The sequence below is a fragment of the Phascolarctos cinereus genome, unplaced genomic scaffold (assembly GCF_003287225.1).
Source record: "Phascolarctos cinereus isolate Bilbo 61053 unplaced genomic scaffold, phaCin_HiC Scaffold_3;HRSCAF=262, whole genome shotgun sequence".
NCBI lineage: Eukaryota > Metazoa > Chordata > Mammalia > Diprotodontia > Phascolarctidae > Phascolarctos > Phascolarctos cinereus.
The window spans coordinates 96,387,268-96,402,647 of NW_027555736.1; positions in this window are offsets into that span (position 1 = coordinate 96,387,268).

The following is a 15,380-nucleotide window of genomic DNA, read 5'->3' on the forward strand; positions in this document are numbered from 1 at the left end:
TCTCCTAGTGATTTCTTCAGCTGTCTTGGTTCAGTTATCTTCTCTATGCTGAAGATTCCTACATATACAAGCCCTCCTTTATCTTGTAAACTCTAGTCCCACAACTGCCTGCTGGACACCTCCATTTGGATATCCCATAGTTATTCAAATTCAACCTGTCTAAAACAGATCTCATTTTCCTCTCTCCCTTTTTATAACAACTTCTCTGTTGCTATCAAGGACACCATCCTCCTTCTAGTTACCCTGGTTTACAGCTTCAGACTCATTGCCTTCACTTCCTCCCATATTCACTATTGCTGAGTCCTATGGTGTCTACCTACACAACATATCTTTCATCTGTTGTCTAAACTTGCTCTAGTTCAATTCCTCATCACTTCTCAGACTATTGCAATAACTTATTTGGTCTCCTTGCCTCTGGTCTTACCCTTCTTTGATCCCTTTCTCACATCCCTACCAAAATGATATGCTTAAAAGATTAATCTGACCATTTCATTCTCCTGTTTAAGAAGCATGATTGGCTCCCTGTTACCTGCAGGATCAAAACACAAATGCCTCCATTTGGCACCTTAAACCCTTTGCAATCTAGCTCCAACCTGGCTTTCCAGACAGATTTTACATTATTTTTCATGCACCCTGCATTCTAACCAAACTGGCTCGCTTGTTGTTACTGGTGCTCAGCAATCCATTTCTTACCTCCCAATGCTTTCCCTCCCCATCTCTGCCTTAAAACTCAAGTTTGTTCTCTTAATGAGGCCCTTCCTGAACCTCCTCCCCCCACCATTAATTTGATTCTGGAGACAATAGGGAACCACTGCAATTTATCTGGTAAAAGAGTGACAGTGTCAGTCCTGTGCTTCTGGAACACAATTTACTTTTTTTAAAAAAATTATCTATGAACATGGTTTTTCAGTAAAATGGAAGTTCCTTGAAGGCAAGGACTCTTTCATTTTTGTCTTTGTATCCTCAGTACCTAGCACAGTGCCTGGCACATAGTAGGTACTTAATGCTTGTGGAAATCAATTCAAATGACTCATCAGAGCCCCAACTGAAATCAGTTATCTCTGAAACCACTGCCTTTCTTATCACAACTATCCCTTTCTCCTCCCTCCCACTCCTCTCCACATGATAACACTCTAACTGCCTGAAATTCCACCCCTCCCCAAAGCCATGTCTCTTTTAGAGAATTGTCCATCAACAGACCCCCTTTGTTAACAGGGATGGTTTGGTAGAGGGATGAGTTTATTCCTGGGACTTTGATAGGGGGAGATGTCTTCCTGGTATCCACAGGCAAAATGCATTTTGCCATAGAAACAGCATTAATAAATCTCAATTAGCTTTTGTATTACTATTAGTACCATCATATGATGAGATTTTATGGGCTAAACAGACTTTTCGGAGCCATTCTGAAGCCTATTTTTAATGGTGTTATTTTTCTATGGGAAAATGTGTCCTACAACGTAAACAATCAAATTACAATAAAAGTTGTAAGTATTTGTAAGCTTAGAACACGACATTTCGGAGGTCATCTAGTCCAAATCATACCTGATTGAGAAATGGATTGTAGACTAGGTAATATGGATGGTCATTGAGGTCTCTTCCAATGCTGCAATTCTCTGCAGTTTCATTTGTCATAAAAGCTCCTCTTTAGTACTTGATTGCAATTCCTATTTCATTAACAACTTTGATAAAAGCATGAGAAAAATGTGACATACTTCTTTGCCCCAAACCTAACAATTATGGGAAGCAGCTTGATGGAGTAAAAAAATAGCACTACCTTTGAAGTCAAAGGACCTGGATTTGAATTCCAGGGCTGTTATTTTCCTAAGTGAGTTGGGAGATAGCACTTCAACTCTAATTTCTTTAAGTGTCTCAATTTCCCCATGTGTACAAAGAGTAGGTTGGATTCAGTTCAGGTCCTTTGTAGCTCTAAATCTATAATCCTGCCTCCATTGGGCCTGCCAGTTTTATTTTGGTTTTGTTTAAATTGCTGTCTTTGTAAAAATCATAACTTCTCAGGGGATTCTTAGTTTGAGCAAGGTAAAATTTGAGTAAGGCTCCTTGCTATTTGCTTATTTGGAATTAAAGTCATGGACTTGAGTCTGAAGTCCAGATCTGGGATGTGCCATAGAGAGAATTTGTTGGGGGTTATGGGAACGAATCCAACGATAGAGCCATTAGAGGCAAGAGGAAGTAGTAAGTGATAGTATGAAAGAAGTACAAAGGAACTTAGAGAGAGCTGGGTAAATCTGTACTACGCTGACTTTCAGAAAAAGGAAAGCTGAGATGGAGGCTGATGATAACTTCAAGGTGAATATAAAAATAGAAATGGGCTTAACAAAGAGCCAAAAAAGATTCTTGATGAGTGCTAATAGAAATTCCTTTGGTTAGCAGGCTCATGATGGGAAAATATTCAAAGAAAACCATTTCATGATTTATTAGTAACTAATTGAAACACTTTAATGAAGGTACAATCACTGGATTCTAGTGTAGAAATTATTATTCATATTATTGTTATTGACTTCTAATAAAAAATGCATGGTGGTCATGGGAGTACGGTAGTGAGGTGGGTGGTTGCAGCATTTAAAAAGGAAAGTGGCTAAGTGCAATGCAATTGGCTTTACTCAGTACAAAAGAGACAAGTAACAATCATTTGAGAAACAATCTTCTGACTTGAGGTGACCCAAAGCAATAAAGCACAAAAATCTACAGTCATAGCCCTAGAGGATCCTTGTGCAACATGGAATGGCAAGAGACAAGCAGACCGGGGCAGACAGGTGATGCAATGGATAGAGAACTGACCCTGGAGTCAGGAGGATCTGAGTTCAAATGCAGCCTCAGACATATAACCTTCACTAGCTCTGTGACTCGAGGCAAATCACTTAACCCCAATTGCCTCACCAAAAGAAAAAAAAAAGAGCGAGACAAGCAGTGCCCAGGTGAGATTTCTGGTCTTTCCATACCTGAATAAGAAACTTTCAAACAAGCCTTTGCTTCATTATCCCCATTTTAATTTATTTTTTAATTTTAATTTTATTTTTAATTGATTTAATTTAATTTTAATCGATTTATTTATAGTTTTCAACATTCACTTCCATAAGTTTTGAGTTTTCAGTTTTCTCTCCCTCCTTCCCTTCCCCCTTCCCCAAGAAGGTATGCAATGTGATATAGGCTCTACATATACATTCATGTTAAACATATTTTCACATTAGTTATGTTGTAAAGAAGTATTAGAACTAATGGGAGGAATCATGAGAAAGAAGAAACAAAACAAAACAATGAAAGAAAGAAAGATCAAATAGTATGCTTCGATCTGCATTCTGACTCCATAGTTCTTTCCCTGGATGTGGATAGCATTTCCCATCATGAGTCTTTTGGAGTTGTCTTAGATCGTTGCATTTCTGAGAAGAGCCAAGTCTATGAAAATTAGTCATCGCACAATGTGGCTGTTATTATCCCCATTTTATAGTTGAGGAAACTGAGGCAAACAAAGGTTAAGTGACTTGCCTAGGGTCTCATAGATCATCTGAGGCCGAATTTAAACCCAGGTCTTACTGACCCTAGGCCCAATTCTCTATCCACTGTGCCACTAATAGTTATTACTATTGTAAAATCCTTGAGGTTAAGACTATTTCTTACACTTTAAAAAAAAATCTCCCACAATTCTGGACTTCTAGTGTAATCCATAAGTACTTGATATAAAGTATGAGGGCTTTGTATGGTTCATTTTCTCTGATAACTGAATTAACCATAACTGTCTTTCTTAAACCAATTTCCTTTTAAGGGAGTCGTAGTAGATCAGAGAACAACCAAGGAGTTTGGCCGGATCTTTTAAACTCTTTGAAGAGGTCTAGAATTTCAAAGCAAAACAAAACTCTTGTGCCATGGGACGGAAGAGATATAACTTTAGTTGTTTGAAAAAGTCCTGTTGTTGAATTCTCCTTGTCCCCTAAAATAGCTGGAGAATAGGTTAGAGATTAATGTCCCCTGTAGCTAAATTTTATAGCTGCTCCGAGACCATAACCTTGAAATCCAGAGTAATGGAAGCTTATAAAATCTCTACCTGTGTGAGAACATTGAAGTTCATGTGGGAGTTCTTTTCTTAAGGGAGAACAGTCAAACATTTATTTTGATGTTAAAATGAACCATTTGACATCATTGAAGAGGTACAAAGAAAATTAGATTTATGCTGAGACAAAGTGCAACAACTAGTTTGCATAAAGTTCTAATAAATTAGAACTTTAAAGGATACAGAAATTTAATAAAAGGATATTTATTGCAACCTAACATGAAAAAGAAAGATGTCACATTATGTGTCTTTTAAAAAGTTACTTTATGTCCTTATAAATTGCAAGGTATTTTACCAAACCAAGGATCACTTCATCATAAACCCTGTGAATTACTTTACTTTTTAAAAAGAAATTGATAGCTTTTGTTTTTAAATGACCTTCATTTCCTAACATTCCCTTCCTCTCCTCTCCACCTCCTAGAGAACCATCCTTTATACAAAGAGAAAAAAAAAGAGGAGAGGGGGCAGTTCAGCAAAACTAAATGACACGGCCACCAAGTCTAACAGAATACTCTGTGTTCTGCGCCCATATTCTCCCACTTTTCCAAAAAAAAGGAGGGAGGTACATTATCATATGGTTTTGTTGGTGGTATGCATATTTGCATTTAGAATGCAATTAGAAACATTCCATTTTCCATTAACGTTCTGTCCATTTACATTCTTATATTCATTGTATATGTTGTTTTCCTGTTCTTCACTTTGCATCAGTTCATATGTTTTCCCAGGCTTCTCTGTATCCTTCATGTTTGTTGTTTTGTATAGTCTAATCATATTCCATCACATGCACACACTACAGTTCATTTAGCTATTACTCCATCAGTGGGCATACACTTTTGTTTCCAGTTCTATGAATTACTTTTCAAATAATCAACCTGACAGTGTTGGACAGAAGATCCCTGCATGGGATTCATGACTTCTAAAGTTGCATCCTCTGGATATGTTATAATGGGGGAAAGAAAGACAAAAGACGAGTTCTAGTTTGAGCTCTGTCACTTAGTGCGTGACTTTGGACAAGGTGCTTGACCCTCTGGGTTTCAGATTCTTCGTTATTAAACTGAAGAGGTTGAATTATTTGGTTTCTGTGATCCCTTCCAGGCTATTTATTGCTCTTTCCATCACATTAGAAATTCTGTTCAGGAGGCCTATCAATTCTTACTTTGTGATAAATATTTCTTGGGTTTGTCTCTTCTTCTATATTCCCAGATGGTGACCACCTTGAGGGCAAGGACCATCTTTTGTCCTTCTTTGTGTCTCCAGTGTTTAGTACAGGGCCTGGCACATAGTAGGTACTTAATAAATATTTATTAACTGGCTACCATCGCTCTAGTCTCGATTCTCATCACTTTATGCTTTATTGACACCCTTGTAGCAAATTCACCCTGTGTTGTTCTCACCTAGGAGAGGTAAGATTTCTGACCCCCAAATTGTGTAACTGGGTACATAATTTACAAGGCAGTACAGTCTTCCAGAAATTTCACTATTTTTGTGACCCACTATGGAAGGCCTGACATTAACATCAAAGCACTATCAAATTTCTAACACCCCTTTAAGGCTGGAAGACAAGAGGCTATTGATAAAATCCTGATCTTTAGATAAGTCCTTATCTAAAGGCACAGGATGTCCCTGCTTTTAGTCTCCAAGAAGTCTGGATGGACTCCATGGCCAAGTCAACAACTCAACCACGTACAGCTTGTAAGGATCAGATGAGATGATAATGCAATGAGATAATAATGTTTACAAAAGTACAGCTCTCTATAAGTATGGGTTGATGTAGAGGCAGCATATTGTCATGGAAGGAGAACAGCTAAACAGAGAGTAAAAAGATTGTGGATTGATTCCTGACTCCCCTCCATATTTATCTTCTCTGAACCTTGGTTTTCTCATCTGTAAAATGGGGTCTGTAGTACCTGTCCTTGTTAATTCACAGGGTTGTGAAAAACCAGATTAAAATGTAATTGGGACATATTTAACAAAATAAAAATGCAATAGAACATAGATAATGTCAATTTGTGGTTTTCAAGGTCAATAGGTAGCTGCAGTGGCCTCTTTTCTGTTTGAGTTCGACACCACTGGGTAAGTAATAATACAATAATGTGGAAAGTACTTTGTAATTGCAAATTTCTAAATAGCCATGAGTTGTTGCTGTTGTGGTGGTGCTCCAATCACCAAATCCAATCAGACCTTGCTGAATAAGACCCCGCCTCTCTTCCTTCACCTTCAGGATGCCCCAGAAAGTAAATTGCCTTAGGTTGTGCCAGGGTGTGGGAAGCCCTGTTATGCTGACCTGCCGTGGGCATATTGCCCCAATTTTTGAGGTATAGTCTAGTTGTGGGGGAGGAGGATGGGTCAAAGAACATCCGTGAGGAAGAGATGTACTTTCCCCATACCCATTAGGAGGAATGACTAGGAAATGACTAGTCCATTAAGGTTGAGCAGCAGCTTTTCCCCAGGACCATCACTGACCTCCTTCCTCCAAAAACTATCATCATGTTGAAGGTCTGTCAACCACCTTGACTGTGTTGTAATCCCTGCCTTCTGCCTTCTCCTCCTCTGTGGAATGGCTCCTTAAGTCTTAAGCCTTCCATAGTACGTTAAAATATAGCCAGGATAGAAGACTATTGCTTTTCTCATCACTGGGCAATCTGACTTTTATGAAAGTCTCCTAAGACCTCAACTACTGCAAATGGACTGGGACACCTCTCTTGTAGGCTTGTTGTAAGGACCACATGAGATAAAGTGCATAAATTGCTTTACAGACCTTCAAACATTATATACAAATGTCATTACCACCACCACCACCACCACCATCATCATTATTTTACCTATTATCTTGAACAGATATTGAACATGAGGAAGAGAGTAGGCTGGCTGTTATTTGGGAAACTGCATGCTCCTTTTAATTACTCAAACCTTCTCCCTGATATAATGGCCTATCTTTTTTAATATTAATGTTCTCCCAGCTATGCTATATGGGCATAAGTTGTGGAACAGCATGGTCTCTGAAGAAGAAAAATGGGTGTCAACCAAAGGGATATCAAACAGTGAGATGATTAGCATGATTGGTCTGTAACAAAATCAACAGAGAATTGCCCTGGAGAAACAGGGCGAAGAATATGAACATGGCAGGTGGGCTGATCACAGCAGGAATACAGGAAAACTGATGGATAGCCTATATGCTTCATTAATATCCATGTACTGTCAAGTGAGCTACGGCAAGGGTTCTTAATCTGGGCTTCAATGAACTTTTCAGAATAATTTTCATAACTATTTCAATGTAATTTGTTTCTTTTAAAATCTTAAATATTTTTTTTATGCCTGCAAAATCATTATTTTGAGCAGTGCATAGACTTTACCAGACTGCCCAAGGGGTCTGTGACTCATGAAAAAGCTAAGAACCTCTAATTTAGGGGAAGGCTCTTGGCATAGTAGATCCACTCCACCCCCCACCTTGTGGAGAATTAGTAGGTTTACATAATCATGGCACAGCAGGAGAAAGCATGGATGAACTGTGTATGGCCTATGCCATTGAAAGGATTAACCACGTCAATGAAATCATGAATCCATTGAAACACTGAAGTATTTTTGTTTAATTATTATGAGCTGAATTCCGGTCACACCCAGCACAAATGTTCTTTCAGTCTGTCAATAAACATTAAGTGCCTACTGTGTACCAGGCACTGTGTTCTTTTCACTTATATTGGGGGGAACTCCAAGTACAGAACATCCTCTCCCCAATCTTAACAACTCCTCTGTGACACAGCTTTAGAGAGAGGACTGAATAGCGACTATGTATCAGATTCTGGGTTATTTAATCAAATCAAACCTCATTTCTATATAGTGCCTGGGGGGACCCTTAATTTTCAGGGCAGGTCCACTCATATCCCCCCCCCAAATTCATAGAGTGAGTCCACCTAGAGGAAGATACTCAGGGTTAGAGGTACTCTGTGGATCCACATTTAATAAAATCATAGCTTATGAGCCTCCACTAATGTGTTTACCTTCAGTAGCATGTGCCAGAGGCAGAATTTTTATCTAGATCTTTCTTACTCCCAAGAATCCTGGGCCTCTTTCACACCTCTGCCATGTTGCCTCTTGCTTCTCATATAGTAGCTGCCTAACATGTGCTTTTTGAATTTGAATTTAATTTTGAATCCTCATTTTACAGATGAGGCAACTGAGGCTAAGATTAAATGAAATGACTTGCCCAACATCATACTTGTCTAGGTAGCAAAACTGAAACTCAAACCCACAGCTTTCATACCAAGTTTCCATCCTATCACACTGCCATTTTGTTACCATCTTAAAGTATTGTTGAGCTCCATTGGTGTTTCAAAGGGAATTAGACACAACTTAGGCATGGTTGTTCCACTCATGTCTAATTCTTCATGATCCTATGTGGGATTTTCTCAGCAAAGATACTGGAGTGGTTTGCCATTTCTTCTTCCAGCTCATTTTACAGATGAGGAAACTGAGGCAAACAAGGTTCAGTGACTTGCCCAGGGTCGCACAGTAAGTTTCTGAGGCCAGATTTGAACTCATGAAGATGAGTCTTTTTGTCTCCAGGCCCAGCACTCTATCTACTACACCACCTAGATGCCCTTTAGCCTGGCACCTTTGCATAGAAGCATCCCTGGCATCACAAGGGTCTGCCATTGCAGCAAACAATGGGAAATAAGCAGAAGTCTATTTCATGATACCTTCCTGGGTTTTCTTGGGCTAATTATAAGGCTGCTTCATAATATGCCTAGCAGTTGCTGGCCAGAGGCTTCCATGGCCTTCAGATTCACCTTTATCCAAGATGTGAATTCAGGTCTTTTAAAGCAAATGAAGAATCTTGGGGTTCTGCAAGACCTTTCAACCGCACATTCTCTGTGGATTAGTCATTTACCAGTAGCTGAAATAAGCACTTCAAGAACAATGACAGCTGTAGATATTGGCAAACAACATGGAAAAGAGACTGAAGTGTGGCACACAGTATTTTATTAGAACACAATGAAGTTGACTGGCAGTTCCGTAGTGTTCAAAAACCAAATTTCAAAGAGAGAGAAAAAAGAGCACGTAGCCTTTCTCCAATCCATGGCCTGAAAAGGACAAGAGGGCTGCTAGAGAGAGTATTGGATTTGGAGGCAGAAGAATTGGCTATCAGTCCTTGCTCTGCTTTGTTAATAATTGTGTCTCCCTGGACAATTCATTTCACATCTCTCAGCCTCAATTTTCTCATCTTTAAATGGGAATATTAATAGCCCAACTAGCTACCTCACAGAAGGCATCCTAAGGAAAGCACTTTGTAAGCCTTAAGCCCTACATAAATGTTTTACTGCTGTTGTTGTTGCTATGCTAAGGATACTGAAGTTTCATGTCAAAAGTGAGAGAGACCCTGAGCAAATATCCAGTTTATCCAAGACTACATCAAGATCATCCCAGAAGAATGAATGAATGAGTGAAAAAGCATTTATTAAACTTTTACTATGCGTCAAGCACTCTGTTAAGTGCTGGGGAAATACATAGAAAACAAATTAGTCCTTCCTGTCACGGAGCTCACACTCTCATTGGGGAAAGATGACCCATTTTTTTTTCCATTTAATGGTATTTTCTTTTTTCCAGTTACATGTAAAGACAAGTTTCAACATTCACCTCTGTGAGACCTGGAGTTCCAAATTCTCTTCTCCTTCCCTTCCTTCTCTCCCTCTTTCCCAAGATAGCAGGCAATCTGATGTAGGCTGGATATGTACAATCATATTAAACATATTTCCACATTAGGATGACCCATTAAAAAAACAATCAAGCGGCTGGGCATAAGGAAATTCTAGAAATCCTAACGAGGGGTACACTGAAAGGAGAGATGACAAAGCTCCCATCTGTCTTCAGTTTTGTTTTCTTTTGGTTTGGACCTGTAGTTTAATTGGTGATTGTGAACTCTCAATGCAGAAACCAACTCTGTTGCAACTTATTTTTAACTGTAACTAGGTGGTGCAGTGGATGGATAGAGCACTGGGCCTGGAGTCAGGAAGACTCATCTTCCTGAGTTCAAATCCGGCCTCAGACACTTACTGGCTGTATGACCCTGGGCAAGTCACTTCACCCTGTTTGCTTCAGTTTCCTCAACTGTAAAATGAGCTAGAGAAGGAAATAGCAAACCGTTCTACCATCTTTAGCAAGAAAACTCCAAATGGGATCACGAAGGATTGGACACGGCTTACATGACTGAACAGTTAGATAATTGCTTAGGTAAACTAAGAGGTTCAGTGACTTGCCCAAGGTCACCTAGTTGGTATGTGCCAGGAATAAGGCTTCCTGACTTCAAGGCTGGCCAGTCCTGAATCTCATTTGATGGCTATGCAATTTCAGGGATGACTGATTAATAAATACATGGTATGGAAACTTCTACTTATTAGAAGTTTCATTTGATGACATGTAGCTTGAACTCTTGAAAGACTTTTTTGGTGCATTTTCAGGTATGAACTCCCTCTGAAACAGCTGCTCATTGTTCCAAAACAGCTGTCATACCTTACTTTAGTTTCTCAGCTTTGGAATCCAGGGCTATAGAGGTGAAGTAATTAATCATATTAATTCCAAACATATTTGAGAATCCCTAAGACTGAGGATAAGGATCCATACAAAATCATTCTTCTTATTTACAAATTGTAGGATCTTTAACAACATGATTTTTATATGCCATTTAAGCATACCAATCAAATGTTAAACTGCTAATTTAAGGAAAGCATTAACATAATTTCAAATTGGCTGAGATTTGGGATTTGAAATATCTATCCAGTGGAGAGTACTCTGCAGCAAAAGTGGCTGTCCCTTGGGCGCCTTTCACAATGGACCAAGGATCATGTCAATTATAAATGAGTAGTGCTTTTGTTAAATTCCAAGTGACATGTAAGTCCGTAATAATTAAAGTTAGTCAGACTTAGGAAGGAAAGGAAAAATGTGCATATTTGAAAATGTAATTATTTAAAAGAATTCAAATTATGGAAAGGCCTCAAATGTTAAGAAAAATAAGAAACCCAGCACACAATTTTAACAACAATTAATGCTCATTCTAACCTAAAGCCTCTTAAGTAATTTTTTTTTTGGGTGAGGTAGTTGGGGTTAAGTGACTTGCCCATGGTCACACAGCTGGTAAGTGTTATGTATCTGAGGCTGGATTTGAACTCAGGTCCTCCTGACTCCAGCGCTCTATTCACTGTGCCACCTAGCTGCCCTGTAAATTTCAATATGACATTGTTTGTGAGGTATTTAGCACTCATGGTTAATTAAAAAGATGTTAGGTGTGTCCATATATTTTTGATGTCTTTTAATCAGAAACTCTAGGGAAACAGGAACCACATCTATTTTGAAAAACTATTGTATAACTGTGCTTTAGAACATTTAGCTCAACAACTGTGCGATGGATCCTTGTTTAAATCTTGTACAGAGATAATATTTATAGGAAGCCAAAAGAGGTCCTTACAAAGAACTCTATAAAGACCTAAAATGGTGGTGATCTTAATGTTCACAGATGAATGTCCTTTGCCTCTTAAAATTTTTTCTCCACTTTATTTTTATTATAGATAAATGTTAAGAACCATATTCCAATGTTTAATTAATAGATACAGCATTTCAGACCTAGAAGGAATCTGAGTCATTTATTCAAACCTCACTTTCTATGTAGTACCTTGAGTGGGGAAGAAGGAGAAGGCCAGACAGGTCCATCTATACCCTACCCCCTATAATTCATTATTGTGAGCCTTCCCCACCTACGTGTTTAACTTTAGTAGTCAGTCGGCGCACACAATCTGTTCAAAGCAGAGGCATTTGAAGAAAAGTCTTAGTAAAGAAAGTAGCAATAAACTATTTCCTCCATAAACCTGAGGCCTATTCTCCCACCAATGGAGAAGGTATTAATGGTAAAAATACAACATTTGTTGAAGGAGAACAAATGTAGGGAACACGTGTGACCAAAGTTCATGCACGATGGATACATAGCAGAATGAGTCCAAAGTTCCCCAAGGAAGTCATTGATCTCATAAGAGGGTATCCTGAACTGGATACATCTAGACTCAAATTGTGTCCCTGGAGTATCAACACTGTATAAAGACTAAATCCAACTTATTGAATTTACTAGCAATATAGTTAAGCAGCAGGCTGGGACACCTAAACATCTCTATTTCTCATGCAACCTTTGTAGAACCTTACTGGAAGATGAGATGAAAGTGGTGGCCAAGAACATGACAAGAGCACTGATTTCATCAATTAAGGAATAGATCCATGAAAGTGCCATTTTGGTGACTCTCCAGTTCCTGAAGACTAGAACCTATTGAGGAAGAAGCTCAAAGGGGGATTCCCATAAGGGAGGGATATGGGATGTACCCAAGGAGTAACCCACACAACCTACCTCACTGACTCCTGTCATTTTCAAGAGTAGTCACAAAAGATTACTTTGTTAGTAAAGCTTTTGGATGCTGTCCAATAAAACTGCTAGTCTTCGGTATTGTCATGGAGTCTGCAATTCACATGCACTGCATAGAGAATTTGGAAGAAAACTGGGAATACCTCAATGTGCATAGAGACTATTAAGATTTAAACAAGAAAGCAAAAGTGGACTAGTACATCATGCTAAGAGTTCAAGATACCCCAGACTATTTGCTAGTCAGTGATTTTCATTATTAGATTTATGATTGGAAAGATCCAAACACACAAGGACAAGACAGGTCGATTTTATCTAAACTCTCTGATAAAATGAGATACTGTTTGTACAGTATTTTGCAAACCTTTAAAGTACTATATAAAAGTTAGCTTTTTTATCATCATCATCATCGTGTGCCCTAATAAATTGTGCAGGTTGCAGGAGCGATAGCTAACAGTATATAATGTGAATAGCCTGTATTAGGTCCCAGCATATGCCTAGGAAAGCTAACTATGTTTAACTATGTGATATGCTAATTTCTATAATTGCTTTCTGTGCCACTGGCATCTTGTATCCCATATGATTGTCAGGGAAAATAGGAAAATTTTCCACTAAGGATATGATATAAAGGTAAGCTCAAAGCATATATAGGTTTGGCTGCTTTGTAGAGGCACATGAAAAGCCAGGAATATGGATGGGAAGGTAGAAGAGTCAGTGATGACTTTGTCTCCTGGACTTAACTTTGTTTCTTTGAATTTGCAAGGCTGAGTGGAAGGGCTTTGAAGTTGAGAAAATGGGGGAACTTGGGTCTTTTAGCATTTCTGGTGAGAGGAACACCGACATACATGATGTTCAGGTGTAACCTAGCCCTAGCATTTAGAGATTAAAACCAAGAAGCATAGGAAATGCTCACTACAAACTAAAGTAAGGTTGCTAATGGACATACAAGCCCAGCAATAAGGAAGTTAAGTCCAAAGAAAAAAGGATCAAGCTTGAGGACATAAGCTCATCTACTCCATGTCCGAATGACCTCGGCACAGGGAACAACAAATCCTCTCCTGGAAGCAGAAACACATTTTAGGCAAGAGTTTGGAAAGAAAAAGGCAGCCCCATCTGAGAAGCAAAGAAAGGAAAGAAAGAGAAGAGGGTTCCCCAATCTAGGCAAGGTTTTTGCTGATTCTCTGGCTGACACAAGGGCAGCTGCTTTTTCTAAAGGAGCTATTTTTAAAAATCTCTAGCTTTGAACTAAAGGAACATTACAGAAGCTACTTTTCTCATGAAGAAGAGATAGAACTATAGCCACAGACTTTCACTGAAGCCAGAATGTTGAAATTCTACAGCCAAATGGCTAGTGGGGACCTACTAGTGGGAGAAAACCATATGTCTGGCAATGGATATGTGTCTAACAGAAAAACATCTGGCAGAATAGTGTCCAGCAAAGGCTAAGTGCTTTGGAAGAAACCAGTGGTCAGCAGATCTGGTGTAAAGTAGCTTGATGATATTTTTTGAATACATCAGTGACTCTGTAGTATTGGAGATATGACTTGCTTTTTCACATGTGTTCTGGCCACATGTGTTTCCTAAGTATGTACTTCTACATGCATGTTCCTTCTACTCTTCTCACTAACAATGTTTGGATTTGTGGAAGAGTATGTCTCAGAGTTTGTGGGGGAGATGCTTTATTGCCATTTTTCTTACTTTGTCATTTTGTTAAATGAGTTTGCTTTGAACTAATTGTGACTTCCAGTTGATTATTAAAGGCAAACATATGGGGAAAGGGGTAGGCATAAGCTATGGTTTTAATGAATGATGACTCACAGTGCCCCTGAACCTAGAGTAGCCTTTTTTGGGGGACCCAAACTATAAATTGGAGAAGGACTTCCAAATGCTTTATGTAAATAAGGAAACTGAGGGGAAATCACATGTCCAAGGTCTTGGGATTTATTGGTACTAGAGTTCTAAAGTTTCCTGAGTCTCAATATAGGTCTCTTTCTGTTACACATTGCTATCCCCTATACTTTATTATCAAAAATGCTGTTTCTTTCCTTTTGGTTGACAAGAACATGTTGGGTTAAGGCACATTGGGAAAATCTCCATTTTTTTTCTAACTCCACAGCAAAATTTTTTTTTATTTAAAGAAATATGCATTCCTCCGTTAAAATTCTTCTCTGATGTCTCATCTGTGTGGTGATTCTTATAGAAAATCCCTGAGGAGCCTATCCATACCTCAGACTTTTAGGGATAAGGGCTAAAGAAAATAGAAGCAAGGCTTCAATGAAGGGTAAAAAAAATGAGATTTGATGTACAGGAGGGGAGATTTGAAACTTGTTGGGAGATTGGAGAGGAGAAAAGGACACACAGAGGAGGAAGGAAAAGGATAACTGTACATTTAGAACTTGGGGAAAAATCACCATCAGATTTGAGGCTCTCCAGGAAGAAGAAGGAGCCGGATGCTCTGAGGAGGTAGCAGCTACTTGTCCTTCAAAGAATGACACTGAAGAACCACAGAAGCTGTTGGGTGAAAGATCATCCACTAAGGGTCAGAGAAAGAATTGAAGAATAGTGGTGGCTAACGATTCCCTGCTCAGGGGCACACATGTTTGTTGACCTGTTAACAATAATAGGGAGGCCTGTTACTTCTCTAAGTCATACGTTCAAGACAATAGATAATTTCACCAAACTTGACTGCTATAGATGACTAATGTCAACTCCTGGTGATTCATTTGGGCACAAAAGCAATCTAAAAAGTATTGCCAATGATTACAAAGTCTCAGGCAAGAAACTGAAGAACTATTTTCCTTATTGTTGCCCAATGAAGGTAAGGAATATAGGAAAAAACAATTGATTTGGGAAGTAAACATCTGATTTAGAAGGTGATGTCTGAAAATGGGAGTCAGGTTTCTCATCTATGATTTAAAA